Source organism: Lotus japonicus, chromosome 2 (assembly GCF_012489685.1).
Source record: "Lotus japonicus ecotype B-129 chromosome 2, LjGifu_v1.2".
Lineage (NCBI taxonomy): Eukaryota > Viridiplantae > Streptophyta > Magnoliopsida > Fabales > Fabaceae > Lotus > Lotus japonicus.
Window position 1 is genome coordinate 51,947,064 of NC_080042.1, and position 21,579 is coordinate 51,968,642.

Below are 21,579 nucleotides of genomic sequence, written 5' to 3' on the forward strand. Positions count from 1 at the left end.
CGATTTCCAGGTGTCACATTAGTAACCAAAATAATCTTTACGCGGAAAACAGGTAATTTTTTTTCGTTTGATTCCTTTTAAATAAAGCGATAGGAAGTAAAGGCATAGCCCAACCACTAAACTAACCAATATACAAATATATACACATGTACAGCCTCAGCTGCACTCCCATGTCACGCGCCCTCGCAGTGACTCCAAAGTGGTGTGCCCGCAGGAAAGTATATACAAAACCATAAGTGTGAGTAAGAAAGTTTATAATTACAACCCACTAGGAGAAAGTCGGCCTCAAAATGGCCTAAGCAAAGACCCCTATGGTCCGACTGACTCACTGTGATCCCTCAGTAAGAGAACCACACAAAAAGTCATGCGTCGGGAACCTACCCTGTCCCAAAAGCAAAACGAATCAGAGCTCTACACAAAACATGACGCCAGCCTAAACCTACCCTTCCAGTACCGAGTCCACATCGAACTGAATTCGGCAAGTTGAAGCTCCGCTCCATGCGTCGTAGAACTCCTTTCGTCAGACGTCCACGCTCGTCAGTCCGGTCCTCCTTGACCCTTCCCCGGTACGTCGCCTGATGACCAGCAACAACAATCACCCAAGCGGTGGGGGCATCACGATCCACCAACTCATACCTGATCCCCCCCGAGGGAGAGACCATCGAAATCCAATCCACCGTCGACATCTGGCAGCAGGCCGACCGCCCAAACACAATCATACAAACAAAGCCAAGGCGCTAGGGTCAACTCACAGAAGTAAGTAGATATACACTCAACATACTCAACATGTGATATGGGGTATAGTTACATATGTTGCTATATAATCATATAGATAATCCTAGCATGTTATGGCTCTAACATTGCTTCAATAAATCAAACAGCACACAATCTCAATCAGCATGAATGTATGCGTGAAATGCAATCATGATCCGGATTTGTGACGCGTTCCCGTTCGCCACAAGTAAAGCATTCCCGTTCTTCACTATGGATGAACCATTCCCGTTATTCATCCTGGATGAACCATTCTCGTTATTCATCCTTGGTGAACCATTCCCGTTATTCACCATGATATGCACAGGTGAACCATTCCCGTTATTCACCCGATTGATGCAATATGGTTAGCCAAACAACGAATCGTCCTTACCACGAAAGTGTCTAGCTCACAACCCAATCTCAACAAAACCATGAGTTAGTGTCGGTCAATACAACACAACTCGGAGTAAGTGTCGGTCAATACAACACAACTCCACCAATAAGAATACACAAGGGTCTAGTGTCGGTCAATACAACACAGCCCAAACAACAAGAGCACTAAGTGTCGGTCAATACAACACGGCTCCAACAACAAGATAACCCAAGGGATTAGTGTCGGTCAATACAACACAACCCCAACCACAAAACCCAAAACCAAAGCCAGAGTCAGTGTCGGTCAATACAACACGACTCGAACAACACTCCCAAGAGTACTAAAGTACTCGGTGACTTTCAATCATCACCATAGCTCACCTTAGTGGCTTTCCCAATTCCAATAACTCTCCAAACCCACAACAAAGTCGACTTTTCCCCGTCTTTCGTAAATATTTCCCCCTTCAGTTCTCCTATGCTTAAACGTTAATGAAAATTGTTTCAATTCGAATTAGTCAAGTTATGAGTTTATTTCTCAAAGTCTAAGTCTCCCAAAGTCTCTAGTTTTCGAAATTCTATTCATTCTAGGTTTTCCGAAAACCAACCACCCAAAAGAAGTTTCCCGGGGAAAGTCTGAGTAAACCAACGAATACCAACAAATGGCTAAGTCTCAAACCCCTCGTTTGAACTTGCCTAGGGTTGTTCATCCAACCCAAAATATCAAAGATCACCAGATCAATGAATCTCCACTCCGAAGTCGCGTCAAAACGCACAATCCAACAAAAGCACAACATCACAAGTTATGGAAAACATCATAACAACAACTCATCATCATAAACAACATCAGATAAAGCATAAGTCGAATTTATCGACGCCTATCATGCAATCATAGCTAAATATAGTAAGTTGCCCTAACCTCGAGCTGCTCCAGCCTCGTAATCAAAGGTTCCTTCACTCAAATGCTTTGAAGCTCCTAAAGTTCCTTCAACTGAACCTCGGAGAAAACAAAGCAGAATCCACACAAAATCGATTAGTTCGATCGTAATACAATACATAAACGATAGACAAAGCATTAAAGCTTCAGAATACGACAATCGGGTACCAAAAGACAAGTTTTCGAAAACGAAAACTCCCTCCCCAACACTACAAGGTCACGGCCACAAAGGAAAAAGGGCTTCGGCTCTTTTTCTTCGACCAAATCAATTCACAAGGTAGTTTTAGGGTAAAACTAAGGCAAAGAAACTGTCGGAACAATTTTCGGACAATCGGGTCGAAATACGACTATCCAGGGGCATTTTGGTCCAAAATAAAGGCTCAAAACTTCAAAGTTATCAGTTCTGAAAACAAATTTGACAGCAATGATCCTAACGACATCCGTGACAACAAATCCTAAAGGCACGAAGTCAGATTATGACTTTTCGGCAATAAAGTTTCGAAATGTGAGACAAAAAGGTTTTGAAACAGTTTTTCAGATCCTGGACAACTGAATCGCAATCGGCGATTACTGACAGAGGTTTTAGGCTCATGGGAACGTAAGGAACATAACCCAACCAAGAAATCGAAGAAATCGGACCATTTTAGAAAAAGCTCAAAACTGTGAGCACAGAAACGACTTCAGAAACGCAACAGAAACAGTAATCAGAGGTAGGAATCGTGCTAGTTACCTCAATACCTAGAAGTAGGGACGAACTGCGCGAAGATTGGTCGAGTTTCGGCGAAAAACGATCTCCCCCTTGCTCTCCTCAAACCGCGGCCCAAATAGAAAGAAAATGAAGATATTTTGCTTTTTCGCCTATTTATAGGCGGGTGAAATCGCGGGAAAATGAAAATTTCACGATTCCGATTTTTGCAGCACGTTCACCAATGAATTCTAAGAGAGATTCTGGCGTCAGAATTCCATAACTCAAAACAAATCTCTGACATTTGGGAAAAAAGATATCTAAAATCCCAAAGGCGGTGTAAGTTAATCTGTCCCGAAAAACTACTTTTTGCTGTGATGCTCAAACGACAAAACTTCCTTCTGAAGAAAGATTGGAAATGTCGAAACAAATCCGGCATCGCGGACGGAAACTTCGTTAGAAGTCCCGAAAAGAAAAAGTATTCATCCATTGCTCGAAAATAGGGTTTCGAGGCAAAGAAATTAGCGTCGGCGGACTTCCGAAAAATAAATACTATCGTGCGTACAGTCCAGAGTTCCGAAATGAAACGCTGGTCGAAGGAAAAATAAAGAGAATCTTTAAATTTTCCAAGGATTCGAAATCTCACTTAATACGTTGCTCTAAAAGCGAAATAGCCGATTCTGGACACGCTCGCCATAAAGCAGGTGTGCAGACGACTCGTACTAACTTCGAAAGCAACTACTCAACATTCCTCAAGTAATTCCTGAACTTTCTTCTTCATTGATCTTTCTCAAACATCCAACTCCTGTCACGCTTACACTGATTCTACGCGTGAGTCGGAAATTAACTTGTTCTGAAAATCCAGGTCTTACATGGCCTGCGTTGAACGCCAGAAACTTGGATGGACCATATCGTGGGCATCTTGGCAGGGGAACCAAGTGAGGTCGTGAGATACACGAGGGAGCAAAGGCGAAAGGCGGGACACTACATGCTGTTGGACGACACGCTATTTCGAAGAGGATTTAGTTCGCCCCTCCTAAGGTGTCTTCCACCTGAAAAGTACGAGGTCGTCATGGCAGAAGTCCATGAGGGTGTTTGTGGCAGTCACATCGGGGGAAGGTCCTTGGCATGCAATGTCCTCAAGGCGGGTTTCTATTGGCCCACAATGAGGAAGGACTGCTCGAAATTTGTGAAAAAATGCGAAAAGTGTCAAGTGTTTACGGACTTGCCCAAGGCACCGCCGGAGCAGTTGGCAACGATCAGCGCGCCATGGCCCTTCGCTATGTGGGGAGTCGACCTGGTCGGACCCTTCCCAACCGCCAGGTCACAAATGAAGTTCATTCTTGTGGCAGTGGATTACTTCACAAAGTGTATAGAGGCGGAGCCCCTTGCAAGTATCACCGCAGCCAAAATCGTGAACTTTTACTGGAAAAGAATTGTGTGCAGGTTCGGGGTTCCAGGGCGATCTTTTCGAACAACGGAACGCAATTTACAAGCAATCAGAAAAGGGAGTTCTGTGAGGAAATGGGCATTCAGATGATGTTCTCTTCGGTGGAGCACCCCCAGACCTATGGCCAAGCGGAGTCGGCAAATAAGGTGATCTTGTGGGGCTTAAAGCGCCGACTCTCCGAGGTCAAAGGGGCCTGGCTGGACGACCTTTCGGTCGTGATTTGGTCTTACAATACGACGCTGCATTCAACCTCAAGGGAAACGCCCTTCAGGATGACTTACGGTGCGGACGCCATGCTGCCGGTAGAGATAGACAACAGCTCCTGGCGGACACAGCCATAGCTTGAGGGCGAGAACTCCTCCAACATGGTGGTAGAGCTGGACCTGCTATCTGAAATCCGGGAGGACGCACGTGTCAGAGAGGCAGCGATGAAGCAGCGGGCTGCGGCAAGGTATAACAACAAGGTCCGCCCGCGGGCGATGCAAGAGGGAGACCTGGTTCTCAAGAGGCGGTCTGGAAACGTGGGGAACAAGTTGAGCCCAATTTGGGAAGGCCCTTACAGAATCTTGAAGGCATTAGGGAAAGGGGCCTATCACCTCGAGAGCCTGGATGGGAAACGAGTGCCACGATCTTGGAACGCAGCGAGCCTGCGCTACTACTACAGATCAGGATTGAAGAAAAGGAGCAGCTTTGTGTAGAGGCGGTCAAGAAAGCAAGACTCATGATAGTTGCCGGATCAAAAACAAAGACACGTTCTTGTTCTCCATCTCGGGAGTTTGTTGGCTAAAACGTCTAAATTGTAAAAACAAAGACACGTTCTTGTTCTCCATCTCGAGAGTTTGTTGACTATAACGTCTGATTGAAAATACAAAAATTGTATCAATCACACTGAATTGTAGCGAGTGCTAGGTGGGAAAAATTCCCTGAAGATGGCGATCCCAGCACGACCTTGATGTCTCCGGAAAACCCGACGCTGCTCGCCGTCACCTGTTGACGGCATGTGCGAATAAGCTTCTTATCCAAAAAGCCTCCCCGAAATATGGGCGAGCATTTCTAACTAGGATAAGCCTCGGGCAACCCACATGGCCATTGGGACCCCAGCCACCCTAAGTCCTCGCCAGGAAAAACTGGCAAGGCCACACCTGATCTTACGGGAAAAGTGTGTGAACAAAGCCTCAGTTAAAAAACTGAGTAAAAGTCCTAGTTAAACCTGACACACCACCAATGTCGTCAAACGTAATTCAGATTTAAGAATGAAGCGCGGGGAATAATGCGGAAAGAACATCAAAAATAAGTTTAAAATAAAACCAAACTAACTAATTTGGCGTGAAATGTACATTAATCATGCATAGGGGGAGAAGACAATACTTGCATTACAATTTTCAGTTTTAAAAAAATTAACACTATATTCTCTTTCTTATTCCACATCTTCCTCCATGTCAACAATGGCAGCCTCTGGTGGATCCTCCGGACCTTCCAGCCCAGTTGGGGTAACCTTCTTGAAAATTCCCATAGGACCAAGGTCGACAGAAGGATGAAGGAGCTTAACTTGAGCTTTGGCGATGTGGAAGCCGCGCACGCGCTCTTTGGCCGCCGCCTGGGCAGCTTCTTCCCTCATTTTCTTCTTGAGCACCTCGGCCCAGGCATCCACCTCGGCCACGAGTCTACCTTTGGACGCCAGATCCAACGTGGCCTCAGCAAGAGCCTTACCCTTGCTCGCCAAATCGTCACGCAAGGAAGCAGTTTCCTTGTCTTTGGCGGGAAGAGTTTCCTCTAAGGAAGCAGCAATACCTTCTTTGGCGTCAAGATCTCGTTGCAGCTCCTGAACGCGGATCTGAAGTTTCCCTTCCTTCTCGTTGGCCGCTATCAGCCCCGACTTCACCTTGGTGAGCTTATCAAGGATCTTCTTCGTTTTTCCATCTTGAGCCGCCAGTTGGTCAGTCAGTTTAGTACAAGTCTTGTTGGCCTGAAGGTTGTCAGAGCGGAGCTTCTCCACTTCTCGGCAAAGTTCAGCGACCCCAGCAAGGTGTCGTGAACGCTGGGCCACCTGGGCAAACAAGCACCCAACGCGGAGGAGGCTTGATACAGCCTCTTGGGCCACATCCTGCGAGTCCTGATCTGAGGCCTCCCTCAACTTCTCCAGGTAGGGGAGAGAAAGGAGGAATGTCAAAGGATCACTGAAAGAACCGGCAGGGGGGCCCTTTGGTTGGTCCACAGAGGGACCTTATTTTTCACCACCAGCCCCGAGAGGATCATAAGTTGGCGGGCCGTTGGTGGTCTGATTGTTAGGATGGGAAGGAAGCGGTGATGAATTCTGCCCCTCCGACGGAACGACGACAGGAGGGGCGGTGGGAAGTATGGAGGCACCCGTCTCGCCAGGTGGATGAGCGAGGCCGAATTTTTGAGTAGGAGCTGAGGAACCCTGGACATCATGCGGAGGGGGAACCATGATGACAGCCTCGAGCACAACAGGTTATTCACCCGTGCCTACTGTTGGGGCGGCCTGGGGGCTTGGACCACCCGAGTTTCTTTTCTTGGGCGAACAGTTGCCAGAGGCGCTCGCCTCGCCAGAAGCACCCGCCGACAATCGTTTTCTCTTTCCCTCGGTGTTGGCGGAAGGATGCATTCAGGCGTTCGCAGTAGTGAAGGCACTCAAGAGCTCGGCGGTGGAGAACTTCATATTCTCTGAAAGTCAAAGGAAAAGTTGTTAGAAGCAGAGAAGTCAAAAGGGGGACATAAAATAAGTACAAAAAGTGACCTAATCGCGGTAGTAGTAATTTGGAGCCTGGAGGGGCGCTGAGTAGCTCGGCATAGTTGAGGGGAGGAAGTCGGGAAATGAGCCCAAGGGCAAACTTTTCCTTCGCAGGCAAGGACGCTTCAAGAGGATCGGCTAAGAGGCGGGGACACTCGGTCCAATAAAATGGGAAAAAGGCGGTTATGTCCTTTCGTGTAAATGATGTGGGGCAAGTTGGGTGAGCGATTACTCAAAAGTACCAGCGAACAAGACAAGGTTCGGAGTCGATCCAGTAAGGGCCAAGACGTTCGCGACCGGAGCGGGGCAACAACAAAACCCAGCCACGAAGTCGCAAAGGTTGGGGATCGACTTCAAAAAGAAAGAAGAAGAGGGCGGTTGAGGATCTCGAAGCATCTCAAGTAAGCCCAGGCGTTGGGATGTAATTGGCAAGGGGCAGCGTTGATATCGCTCAGCACCTGGCTAAGGAACGGAGAAAAGGGGAGTTTAATTCTAAGATCAAGAAACAGATACTCATATACGAAAAAGAAATGAGAATACTTGAAGTCATTAACCGCGCGGTGCTGCCACGGGCGGTCTTGGCTTTGCCAGCCTGCGGTACGGAGGAGGTTCTCTAACAACGGGGTGTGGCAAAGCCCGCTGGCTCTGCGGGCAAGGTCGGTAATAGAGTCGAAGGAAGAAAATTCTGATGGTTGGTTAAGAATTTCTTGGTCAGGAGCATCCTGAATCGGGGGAGGAAGGGTAGCAAAGGTCTTAAGGCAGTGAGCCTTAATCTCCTCCATGGAGGAAAGGGTTCCTATTGAAGAGGTTTCATGGTAACGCTTTGAAGACATCGTGAGAGAGGAAAAAACGGGAAAACGCAAAAGCGAAATAAGGAAACAAGGTGGGAATGAGGAGGCTCACCGGGTGGAAGTTGTGCTGGGACGAACAAGGAAGTTGGAGACGGCAGGGCAGTCGCAAGGAACCGACAGGGAACTTGAGGGGAAGGCAGAAGTAAAGAGGTGTAAAAGTTTGAGAAGAATGTGGAGGTTGCTAATAGCAAGAAGAGGGGGATTAATAATGCGAGGAGTGGAGGGACACTTATAAAGATAAATTGAAGATCGTGCCCCATGATGACGAGGTGAAATGATTACTTTAGGGAAAAGGACGTGGATTTTGGGGAAGTGGGAGCGGCACATTAAATGGGAAGTCACAACGGCTGATTGGTTCAAATTCAAATTGGCAGGCTTTATTGGGATTTGAGGGGACGTTTTTAAGACCGCGGTTGAGATTCTGCAGCGGTTGGGATTCTATAGATTTGCTGACCTTTGCATTTCTTCAGCATATTACACGCGGCCTACATGTTTTTAGCCTCTGCGACTCACGGCGGTCACAGCTGCATCTGGGCGAGCGAGATAAACGTTGTCGCCGCAAGCCCACTTGTGGACTCAAAAGGATCTGTCGAGCAAGTAAAAATTTAGTTGTAACTTTATTTACCGCGCCATGCTGGCGACTTATCTTGTTTACTAGCCTTGATATTTGTTATCCTTCCTTATGCTTGTCGCCCTTGTTCTAAAGACACTCTTAGCTCTCATGCTTCGAGCCCAGTGTCTTGTGGACTTGTGGACTGGGCGAGACCCCGGAGGCCCTCGCCCAGGGATGCTTGCCCCAAGGCGAGGCGCAAAGACGGTGTTTGGGCCTCCAAAAGGCCCAACCGACCCACTAAGGACAATTATGATATGTAAATAAGTAACACAAGAAAGGGGGGGGGGGGGGTTTGAATTGTGTTCTTAAAAATTACTTGTTAAAACTTTAGTTTATGAAAAGAAGATAAGTTCTTAAGAGAATTGTTCTGGTGACTTTTCAAAAACTGTTTAGTGCAGCGGAAGTAAGTAAATAAAGCAGAACGATCAACACACAGGAATTTATACTGGTTCACCCTAAACGATTGGGCTACGTCCAGTACTTGGCCACCACCAAGATTTTCACTAGCAAGTATCAAGGACTTCTCCAATACAAGTATTAGACAGGACTTCTCCAAGCATTATCACGGACTTCTCCAAGTATTGTACAGGACTCCTCCTAGTATTATCACGGACTTCTCCAAGTATTGTACAGGACTCCTCCTAGTATTATCACGGACTTCTCCAAGTATTGTACATGACTCCTCCTACAATCAACAAGATTGTTTGGCTCTACAAGAAATCTCTTCTCAAAAGAGTTGGTGTAGACTATTTATGGCACTGGAACTCTCAAGTGTTTTGGGTTCTGAAAGGACGTTGGAACACACAAGAGTTCAGAATCTAAGAGAGAAGTAAGAGAAGAGGTTTGACTCTTTTAAGGTTTGGTATTCTCTCTTGATTTTGCAGAGGTATGAGATCGGATTTGACTCTTAGGAAATCTGCTGTGAGCTTTTAATGCTTTGAAGAATGTTTGGAGTAACTGCTCTGAGTTTTTTCTTTTCTTGCAATAAAAATTTTTCTCTTCTTATCTACTTCAATCTTCAGATATGTCCTTTATATATGATCTTGCTAGTTGTGTAGCCGTTGAGACACAAAATCTGGCCGTTGTTTGTAGCCGTTGTGAGTGTCATCTAACCATTGATTCAAATCTCCGGTTGGTAGCTTCATTAAATGCATGCTGCTGTTCAAAGCTATCCTTTAGCCAAAAAGGTGTACTTTGTCAGCTAGTAGGTGGTGATAGCTTTGGGCTACTTTGCAGAAGAGAGACATTTTGGAAAAGTGATGTTGACGTGTTGTCCTTTTTCCTCTTCATTGGTCATCGAGACTTCTCTCTTCAAAGGTAAATCAGTTTGCACGTGACCAGATTAGTTTCCTTCTGACTAAAGCATGGGGCAAATAGTTGAGATACAATTTTGACTTTCCCGCTCAAAGGCTTCTTCTGAAATTCTGAGGTATGACGTGGCATGAAACGATACAGAATAAGTGTCTTCCTTGTTTACTGGACGATGCGGTCATATCTTGCGTAAACTTCTCTTTCCTTATAAGGCTTAGACATATTCGTTGAAGCATGCGACCATATAATATATATTTCCTGAAAAATGTCATTAACATCTGGAATTAGATTTTAGTAGAGAAAAGTATTTATAAAAATTGTTAGGATCAAAATAAGATTGAAACACGTTGTAACACGTTTGAACTTAACAAATTAGACAGGCCCAACCCCCAGCCTATAAATAGGGGGCGGTTACCAATTGTAAAAGACTCTTAGCTCATTTCATGAATAGCAAACTCTAAATTCAGTTGCACTTTCTCTCTCTAAGCGGTTACACGCTCTTTCTCTCTAAATTCTCTCATTGCAATCCTCTCACTCTAGGTACTATACCTACTTTCTATGTTCTTGGCCGGAATAAGTGGTCTCTTTGATTGATGATCTATCAAGTTTCACCATTGGCCATGATAACCTTGTAAGGTCGGCTGGCAACAACAGATCTATCTATGACAAAAGTGGTCTTGGTCATGATGAGGAGGACAAGTCACAATCCAGTGATAGATCGTCTAATATCACATTTATATCATCTGCATAAACATCATCTTATCAAAAGTTGTAGATTGTTAACTTTAAACTTGATCAAACAAAAGAAAGGCCCCCTTATAAAACGAAGGTGCCTTTTAAACCTATAACCAGTGAAAAGCGACATGTCACGGTAGAAACCCTAATTATGCCCTGAATATTAATTAAGATGGAAATTTATTTTTTACTTATTATTATGATGATGTGTGCTTAATTTCATGAATTTTGACTGTAATTTTTCTTGGGTTCATTTTCGAATCTTGTTCAAAGTTTCTTGCTCGGAAGTTTTCCTTTTAGATAAGCTTCTCGCTCAGCAGTCTATTTAGAACATAATTACACTATTAAAAGGGAACCAAGGGACCTTTAGGCCTTCAAACATCAATAGGCATCCAAAAAATAATTAAAGTATACAAATGAATAAAATATTATGAAATGTATCAAAAGGTATTTTGACCGGAATTAATACTTTTTGAACTGAATTTTACAATTATATATATATATATATATTAAAATTTTACTAAAATTATATGTATATATTAAAATCATATTATTATTATATTATAGTTTTTAATATGTATGGGGTAGGATATTTGTATTGGTTGTCTATTTGCTTTCTTGGATTTGGGTACTCTTTTTCTTTCATTGTGTTGGTACATGTTGTCTTGTATTTTGTCAAAAATAACCGATTGTCGAAGCAGATGCCGTGACATCTGATTCTGTGAAGCTAGGACATCCGTCCTCAGTTTGAGTTTTTGTTGTGGGCCCTTTGGAGTTTATTTGAAGATATGTTTTCGTGTTACTTGAGGGTCAAGTAACTATTCCATAAGGGTTTTATCTATGGGTTGTTATTTGTTGAAACAATCTTTGTTAAAAGATTGGTTTCTATCTTTTCTTGTGCAAAAAGTAACAACATCTTTCAAGATTGCATTTTGAATTACTGTTGCTGCAATCTGTTACTTCAGCCCATGCTAACCCTAGAGCCCATGCTGCCGCTGCTGAAGTCTATAAAAGGATGAAGACCTAAAACTTGAAGACCATCGAAGCTATAGAGAGAGAGATCAAGTGTTTTAGGATTTGTTATTGTGCTTTGTCCTTTGTTAGTTGTGAATCCTCTTGAAGGTATGAAAAACGATAGAAAGGGGGGGGGGGGGGAGGGGGGTTTTGAATAACGTTTTCAAGATAAAACTTTTCCCACTTGAGATTTTAACAAATCTCTTCAAACAAAGAATGCAAAGTGCTAAGATAAGAGTTGAGGAAAGCACACAAGGATTTTATCCTGGTTCACTTGATAAATCCCTCAAGCTAATCCAGTCCACCCGTTAAGGTGATTTCTTCCTTCTTAGAATGAAGGCAATCCACTATTCAGAGTTTGTTACAACTGCACTAGCAACCTGCTTAGTGACAAACAATACAATGAACTAGTAAACACTAAGATTCACTCTCTTAGTCTTCTCAAGGATACTAACCAACCTTGGTCCCTTAAGGAAAAACAAACTAACTGTTTGAACGTTTGGGTTTACAATCAAATGCTTCTCAGAAATCTAAGGTAAACACAATAAGATCGGTTTGAAGAAAGATTGCTAAGAGAATATATAAATATTGCTTGAGCTTGAGCAAGGTTTCTTAGGCGGCATATTTCAACTTCAGCCTCTTTATATACTCCAAGGATTAGGGTTGTATCCGTTGCATGGATTGCTACCATTGGAGGACAAATCTGTAACTTCCAGATTCTGCTGTGGCTTAACGTCTTAGGTAAGGTCGTCAGGATAGTACAATTGCTTTTGTACTTTGGATAGTGACACGACCTTTATCCTAGTTGACTTCTGATCAGAGTGACGCTTCATGTTGGAACTTGTGAAGCTTGGTGATCAGAGTCAGAGGGAAGCTTGGATCCTCTGACCTTCGTAACTTCTGCTTCTGGACCTCAGAGTAGAAAGTACTTGGTCTTCAGAGCCAGCTTACTCTTGGACTTCAGAGTCTTCACTTCTCAGCTTCTGGACCTTCATAACTTCTGATCCTTCAGAGCCTCTGGACCTTCAGAGCTTCGGGACCTTCAGAACTTCTGGTCTTCAGAACTTCATGTGATCTGAATCCATATCAGAGCTTGTAGACTTTAGAACTTCTGAAGCATATACTACTGTTCAAAAGAACATAGTGAGTGCGAAAGCGTTGCACAGGTTACTCTTTGGGCATATTGTTTCTGATTAGTATGAGTAATGACCAGAGTCAGAGCCTGTCACATAAACACTCAGAAAACAACGTTAAAGTACCATAATTGTTCATACACAATAGTTAACATGTAATCATCAAAACATAGAGTTGTACTACATGATCAATTCTTGATCTTAAAATCTCTCCCTTTTTGATGATGACAAAACCAAGTATTTTGATGAACAATTCTTAAACAATAAACTGAATTCACTCAGAGTTTACAGAGTAGAGATAAACTTATCCTGAGATGAATGGTTTATGCCGCTCATTCTGAATCCAAGTCACAGCTTGATTCTGAGCTTAGCTCCCCCTGAATCTAAGACTTAATAAAAACATTAGTAATATCTAGATTCTGAGCTAAATAGTAAAAGAGACCAGAGTGAGAATTTATGACATAGATAATGTGTGAATATCAAAGCGCATAAATATTCAGAGTCATGAGCAAGGTAAAGGTAACAGAGTCAACCGATTGAGCATACGATCACTTCAGAAGAAGTGAAAATGTATTCCTTGTATGTTCCCAGTGACAAATCTATGGTCATAAAGGTGGAACTCTTGAATTCTCCAAAAGAAAAAGAAATCACACTAACATAGCTTACACATCAAAAACTGGGTTGTACTCCCCCTTTTTGTCATAAACAAAAAGAATGGGGTGTGAAAAACTTAGCTTGAAGTACAAGGTACTCCCCCTTAGAGAAGGTCTAAGTTTATGAAGATGGAGAAAATAAATAAAAAGATTAAAGAAAAAGTATTTAATTAATGCATATGCAGAAAATTAAATGAGAGAGTGGATCGTTTACCACCGGCCAAGGAGTTATCCTTGAGAAACTGCTTCAGCATTAACTACTGGAGACTGAACTGAGCTTATAAATAGCGGTTAAAGCATAACAGTCTTCACATCGTATTTTCTTTTGAAATCAACATTGCAATGACATCCTTGTGCGGCATCCAGAGGATCTGAGTATCTATAGTCTGACAAACCAGCTATTAGGCATGAGCCTAAGTCCAGAAATGGACAACATCCTCAAAGGGTTCCTTGCGTTTGTAGAGGAGCTTCAAGATCTTTTCCAGCGAGAGCTGGATAACTCTGCCAAGATACAAGCGGTGGAGACTGCACTGGAGACTATGGCGGAGGATCCTTAGAGGCAGGAAGTGCGCCAGAGCTTGATCCAATTAGAGTATAGGCAGCATCGTCTGGAGCTTGAGAAAGCAGCGATGCGTAGGCAGTTTAGATCATTGAGGAAAAATCCTCCTTTTTAATTGTATGAATGAAAATGTATGAAAGATGTTTTTAATAAAAGAAGCTTGTTTGTTGATTAATGCGTATGAGTAAAAACTAAGTAACAATGAACAAGTAATTATGCAAGCACATAAGAAATAAAGACAAAAATCGGATAAAAGAAACAGAGTTAACGAAAAGAAATTATAAAAACATAGTAACATAGTAATAAAATCAGAAGAAGGGAGAGTTCCTAGAACTAAGGTTTAGGTGTCCTCTTCAGAAGTTCTGCGCACATCTCTTGAAGACTCTGGAGAAGAGCTTCTTGAGAATTAAGTCTTCTTTCAATGAGATCAAGTCTTGAGTCTGACTGAACTGGAGTAGACGGAGCAACTTGATCAGAGTGAGGAGCTTGTGCAGAGGTTGAGGCGATGTTTTGGATCTTAACATGAGCGACCATTTGAGCTTCTAATCTTGTAGCCTGTTCTAGAGCATCAAGCCTAACAGACTCATGTAGAGCTGCTTCAAGCCTTGCAACAACTTCTGCTTGCTCTTTCTTCTTTAGTGTCTCTTCTATTTTAGTGTAGAGCTTTTCCCTTAAGCGTCTTTCATGTAGAGCTTGTCTTCTTCTGTTTCTGGCTTCAAATCTCTGTCTAGCAGCATTAATTCTGGCCTCTCTTTCTTCATTGTAGTGTAACATCATCTCATCAATCTGGTCATGCATCCAATTGCACAGACGATCCCAGTCTTCAACAACCAAGTTAGGTTTCTCACTGTGGTCAGTCTGACCATACAAGTTGCGAATGCGTGTTGATGCTTGATCATGAAATAGGTTGAGGCAATCAAGCAGAGTGTCTGGTTTAGGGTAAATGTAAGGGATGATGGACAGATTGGTTTCAGGTGAGGGAGGATGATTACTGCTAGTGGCTTCAGAGGTACCTTGAGGAGAGCCAATATTCAGAGTTTTAGGAACATTGGTATTGGTCTCAGGGTTTTGGTTTGAGGTGCCAGTGTCAACATTAGGAAACTCAAAATCAGCAGATTTGACTGAAGAGAGATTTGATAGGGACACTTTGGAGAGATCCTTTTTCTTCTGAGGAGGAGGAGAATGAGGAGGAGAAGGAGGAGGAGGTGGTGCTGAGTTCAGAGGGACCGCATTGATTGGAAAATCAGACGCAATCAGAGGTTCTGGTCTAGGTCCAGGGTAGCGGTTTGGACTTGGAACATTGATGAAATGTTCAGGAATCTCTGAAATCCTTTCACTGGCAATTTGAAAGAATTGGCGATTGGATTCACATTTGTTGGATGGTGAGAAAAATTGAGTATTGGTTGGAAAAGAGACAGATGGAGCGGGAGAGAGATTTTCTCGATCAGAGTGTTCAGGTGATTTTGGTTCAGAGTCTGGCTTTTCAGAGGCTTGTGTTTCAAAAGCTTGTGTTTCAGAGGCTTGTGGATTATATGGAAGGATAATATGTGAGGTTGGTTCAGAGGGTTTGGGATTGTGAAGCATTTGCCAGAGGGGTTCTTCCTCAATAGAAGGTTGAAAGAATGAAGGCTTAGGTGGTGAGATGTGAGTGGTTGTTTGGACAACAGGTGTGGATTCAGGAATAGGAGAAGGTATAGCTAATGTTGGAGTGGGGTTAGACACAGCATCAACAGCCTCAGATTCATCTTCATCAGTAAGAACAATGAACTTACTTGAATTTCTGACTGAAGATCTGGTAACTCTGGAAGTAATTGCTGCTCGAGTAGGTTCCAGCTGAATAACCTTTGTAGCAATTCTGACCTTCTTTTTCTTCTTCTGAGGTGGTTGCTCATCATCATCACCATCAGAATCATCCTTTGTTTCAGCAGTATCCTCTTGCTTCCTCTTGGTCTTCTTCTTCTTTGGTGATTCAAAATCAAGAGCTTCTGGCAGAACTCTGAAGAATTCATCCACATCAATTTCAAAGCCTTGCCTCTTCAGATCATCAAGATAGTACATGATTGCCTCTGGATCATCAGCCTTTGACTAGAGGGGATAGTCTGTGAGAGGGACTCTTCTTTGTCTGACTTCATCTGTTGTGGCAGCAGATTCAGCTTCAACTTTCGTATCTATCAGACCCATCTTCTTCATTAATGTAGGAGTAAAGGCATCTCCAACTGTAGTTGAGAGATCTTCAGTGCATCCTGCCTTGGTCAGAGCTTCTATCAACTTACTCTCAATGAAGAAATCAGATAGTAGCCTTCCCAAAGGAATGTACTTGATTGAAGGCTTGGCTGAGGTTTTAGTTGTTCTTGACTTTCTGATGCAGTCCTTGAGATAGGTGAACAAGAAATAAGGAAGACAAATTTTCTTGTGTTCCTTGATGAAGTACATCATCACCTTCTGATTGAAGTTGATATAGTCTGGAGAACTTCCCTTTGGTCTGGGATTGAAACATTTCAGAATAATCTTGTGTCAAATCCTCAGATCGGGATGAAGATCCTTTGTCTTGCAATCACCCTTGCCTGGTTTCCATGTAGAGTACAACACCTTGTTGATTTTGTCTTGGGTTCGCTTGTCTGAAACCTGTAGCCATTGATGGTTTCTGCACCCAGAAGCAGAGCAATAGATCTCTTAGTGATGATGATCTTTTTGCCCAGCACGTAAGAAACCACTTGAAGATCATCACAATCAGCATGTTTCCAGAATTCCTTCACCAATTTGTGATAGACTAGACCAGTAAGTCTAGTGAAGTACCCTTCCCAGCTTTGAGCTTGCACTTCAGGACGAAGATCAAAACCATTTGAAGCAATGTTGTTAAGGTCAAAACGCATCTCTGAAAGAACCTGAAGTTCTTCTGGAGGAGAATTGTAGGTAACTGCACAACCTCTCTGAGCAATTGGGATGACATTCCCAGTTCCTTGATTTGCAGCTTGAGTAGACTCAGTGGATCTTGAACGAAGAGTCGGACCAACTTGACCCAGTGGAAGACCCACGACCAAATTCGGAAACACTCTTCCATCAGCAGAATCAGCCCTTTCTGATCTATCCATGGTGATTAAGGTTTGGGTAGAGAGAAGGATGAACGAAGGAGAGAAGAGAGAATGAAAGAGGGAGGTTTAGGTTTTTGCAAATAAGATAGAGAAGCAAAAATAAAGAGTGGTGGAAATCGTGTGTGCGTAGTGGTTTTGAAAGTAACCATTGGTGGTTGTAAAACAAAAGTAAAATCAACGGCTAGAAATTAAAGACATGATTATGAAAAATTAATACACAAAACACACGGTGGAAAATAAGCACATCTACACTCATTGCAACAGATTGTCTAGAGGGGCACAAGGAACGAGGCATCAGAAAGAATTGCCACACGTTTGCTGTCTTGTCTCTGAGTAAGCACCAATGGGTACTCAGCATCTGACAAGGTTACCTTCTGAACTAGACATCTTCTGATAGAGAAGCATCATAGCCAGAGGTTCTGATCCATCTTCATACTTGACATAAGTCCATATTCAGATTTTTCAGTATAAAATTAAATCTATCCTCTGCTAAGGGCTTTGTAAAGATATCTGCCCATTGATGGTCAATATCAACAAACTTCAGAAGAAGTACACCCTTCTGAACATAATCTCTAATAAAGTGATACTTTACCTCAATGTGCTTGTCCCTTGAATGTAAGATTGGATTCTTACTAAGCGAGATAGCAGCAGTATTGTCACAGTAAATTGGAATATTGCTCTCAAGGATTTGATAATCTTCTAATTGATGTTTCATCCAGAGCATCTGAGTGCTGCAAATAGCTGCTGAGATATATTCTTCCTCTGCAGTGGATAAATAGTTGATTGCTTCTTACTTTCCCATGAGACTAAATTATTTCCTAGAAATTGACAATTTCCAGAAGTACTTTTCTTTTCAGTCCTATCTCCAGCATAATCAGCATCACAGTAACTTGAAAGCTTATACTCTGATGTTTTCTTATACATCAAGCCAAGGTTAGTGCTACCTTTCAGATATCTAAGAATTCTCTTAACAGCAGTTAAGTGAGTTTCTCTCGGATCTGATTGGAATCGAGCACATAAGTGTACACTAAGCAGAATATCTGGTCTAGATGCAGTTAAGTATAGAAGTGAACCTATCATACCACGATAGATCTTCTGGCACACTTTGCTACTACCATCTTCTTACTCCAGAATGCATGTAGGATGCATTGGAGTTTTAGCAATTGTAGATTCTGTCATATTGAACTTCTTCAGAAGTTCCTTGGTGTACTTGCTCTGATTGATGTAAGTTGCTTCTGGTTTTTGATCAACTTGTATTCCCATAAAATACTTAAGTTCTCCCATCATACTCATTTCAAATTCAGCCTGCATCATCTTAGAAAATTCCTTGCAAAAAGATGGATTAGCATATCCAAATATAATATCATCAACATAAATTTGTACAATTAAGATATCATCTTTGTAAGTTTTTCAAAAGAGAGTTGTATCTACTTTACCCCTTACAAACTCATTTTCTAGAAGGAATGAGCTTAGTCTCTCATACCATGCTCTGAGAGCTTGCTTCAGACCATAGAGAGATTTCTTCAACTTGAAGACATGGTCAGGGTTCTTCTCATCTTCAAAACCAGGAGGTTGGTGCACATATACTTCTTCTGAGATATATCTATTCAGAAAAGCACTTTTAACATCCATCTGATGAAGAATTATGTTGTGATTCACAGAGAATGAGATCAGCAGTCTGATAGCTTCCAATCTTGCTACTGGAGCAAACGTTTCAGCATAATCTATCCCTTCTTGCTGACTGTAGCCTTGAGAAACTAGCCTTGCTTTGTTTCTGACTACTTCTCTTTTCTCAGTGAGCTTGTTTCTGTAGACCCATTTGGTTCCAATGATGTGAACATCTTTGGGTTTCGGGACAAGATTCCAGACATCATTCTTGGAGAATTGATTCATCTCTTCTTGCATAGCCAGAATCCAGTCCTTGTCTTGAAGGGCCTCATCAACAGACTTTGGCTCAATCAGAGACACCAATCCTTTCAGACTTAGTAGAGTCTCTTCAGAGGGTCTGAATGCAAATCTGGTTTTGACGGGTTCATCTTTGTTCCCCAGAAACAACTCCTTAGGATGAGAGGCAATGATTCTGCTCTTCTTCTGAAGCTGTGAATCAGAGGGAGCAGCTTCCTCTAGATCATCTGCCTCTGGCTCAGCTTGCTATGGAGCTTTTCCTTTATCAGAAATAGCTATGCTCATATTTGCAAACTTATCTATTAGCTTTGACTTGTTAGGGTCAAGCTTATCATCAAATCTAACGTGAATAGATTCCTCAATAGTTTTAGCATCAGTATTATAAATTCTGAAGCCTTTAGAACGATCAGAGTAACCAAGTAATAGACATTTAGAGGATTTAGAATCAAATTTATGCAATCTATCCTTAGTATTAAGAACATAGCAAACACAACCAAAAAGATGGAAATAAGAAATGTTGGGCTTTATATTCTTCCACAATTCATAAGGAGTCTTATTCAGAATTGGTCTGATAGAGATTCTGTTCTGAATGTAACATGCTGTGTTTACTGCCTCGGCCCAGAAGTGCTTTGCCATGTTAGTTTCCTGAATCATGGTTCTAGCCATCTCTTGAAGAGTTCTATTCTTCCTCTCAACAACACCATTTTGTTGTGAGTTCTAGGACAAGAGAAATCATGTGATATCCCGTAGGAATCAAACAGACTCTCAAACTTGTCATTCTCAAACTCTCCACCATGATCACTTCTGACACGCACAATCCTGCAACTCTTATCGTTTTGCACTTGGGCAACAAAGGTAGAGAACACAAAATGAGACTCATCCTTGCGGGATAAGAATTTTACCCATGTCCAGCGGCTATAGTCGTCAACAATGACCATCCCATATCTCTGGCCACATATACTCAGTTTTCACTGGTCCAAACAGGTCGATATGCAGAAGTTCCAACGACCTTGAGGTGGAAACAACATTTTTTTCCTTGAACGGGACTTTTGTAAATTTGCCTTTCTGACATGCTTCACAAAGAGCGTCTGAAGGGAACTTCAGAGTGGGTAAGCCCCTGACAAGGTCAAGCTTACTCAGCTGAGAAATCTTTCTCATACTGGCATGCCCTAACCGTCTATGCCATACCCATTGCTCCTCATTAACAGAAAGAAGACATTTTACTTTCTGAGTTTCCAACTCAGACAATCTGATCTTATAAGTGTTGTTCCGTCTCTTGCTTTTAAACAGAATAGAGCCATCGATCTTACTTACAGCCCTGCAAGACTTTTGATTAAAAATAACATCATAACCCTTGTCAGCTAATTGACTTATTGACAATAAGTTGTGAGTTAAACCATCTACCGACAGAACATTATCAATACCAATAGTACCAGAACCAACAATTTTACCCTTCTCGTTGCCACCAAAGCCAACTTCGCCTCCAGGATTAAGTTTTAGCTCTTGGAACATACATCTTTTCTCCCGTCATGTGTCGCGAGCATCCACTGTCCAGATACCATGATTGGTGTTTCAGTGGAGCGATCAAGGATATCTGCAACATAGATAATCTTATCCTTAGGGACCCACTTTTTGGGTCCTTTCTTGTTAGTTACCTCAGACGTTCTGACAACCTTGGGTTTCCCAGCATGATATTTCATAGGAATCTGAGCATGATATTTAGTCATAGAGAAGGTTCCCTTTTTGAGAGGGGGTTTAGCAACTTTAATAGATAATGGTTCAGGCAATATAGTACCAGAGGGTACAAAATGTTCATATAAATATTTTGCCTTAGGCATAGGAGGCTCATTTCTACTGGGTCTAGAATAGCCAATGCCATACATTCCATTTCTGCTTACGCCAAAGATCATTGAAGCACTGGCTTCTGTCTACGCTTTTAGCCAGGAATCTTTGAAAAGATTTTTCATATTTAGATTCATTCTTACTATCAGAGGCATCACAAGCAACAACTTCTTCTAACTTAACAATATGGTTTTTGAGCACAGAGTTTGAGTTTACTAAAGCATGATTACTTTCTTTCAATTCAGAAATAATTTTCTCATGTTCAGTAGAAGTCTTAGAAACAGCAGAGAAATCCTTTTTCAACTTTTTATGCTTAGTCAAGAGAGAGTTATATTTATCCATAATATTAGACAAAGCATCTTTAAGTTCTGAGGTTGAGAAAGAAGCGAATACCTCATTTTCATCATCAGAGTTTAGATCTTCCTCTGATGCAGGTTCAGAGTTTGTTGCATCTTCTGACTCTGCTTCTTTGTTCTTGACAATAGCCATGAGTCCTTCAACAACTTCTCCATCAGAATCAGCTTCTTCTGACTCTGATTCATCAAACGTCACCATCAGACCTTTCTTAGCTTTGAAATGCTTCTTTGGCTTCTTGTCCTTTTTCAGCTTTGGACAGTCACTTTTGTAGTGCCCTGATTCTTTGCATTCGTAGCAAGTGACTTCCTTTGATGAAGACTTCTTCTGACTAGATGAAGATTCTTGCTTTCCTTTGGTCTTTGCTGAGCCTTTGTACTTGCTCTGCTTGTGCTTCCAGATGCGGTTGAGCTTTCTGGAGATCAAGGTTAGCTCATCTTCATCCGAATCTTCAGAGGTTTCTTCAGACACTTCTGTAGCTGCTTGGAGAGCTTTAGCCTTTTTAGATTTGGATTTCAAGGCTATGGACTTCTTCTTGTGCTTCTGATGTTCAGCACGATCTATCTCATGA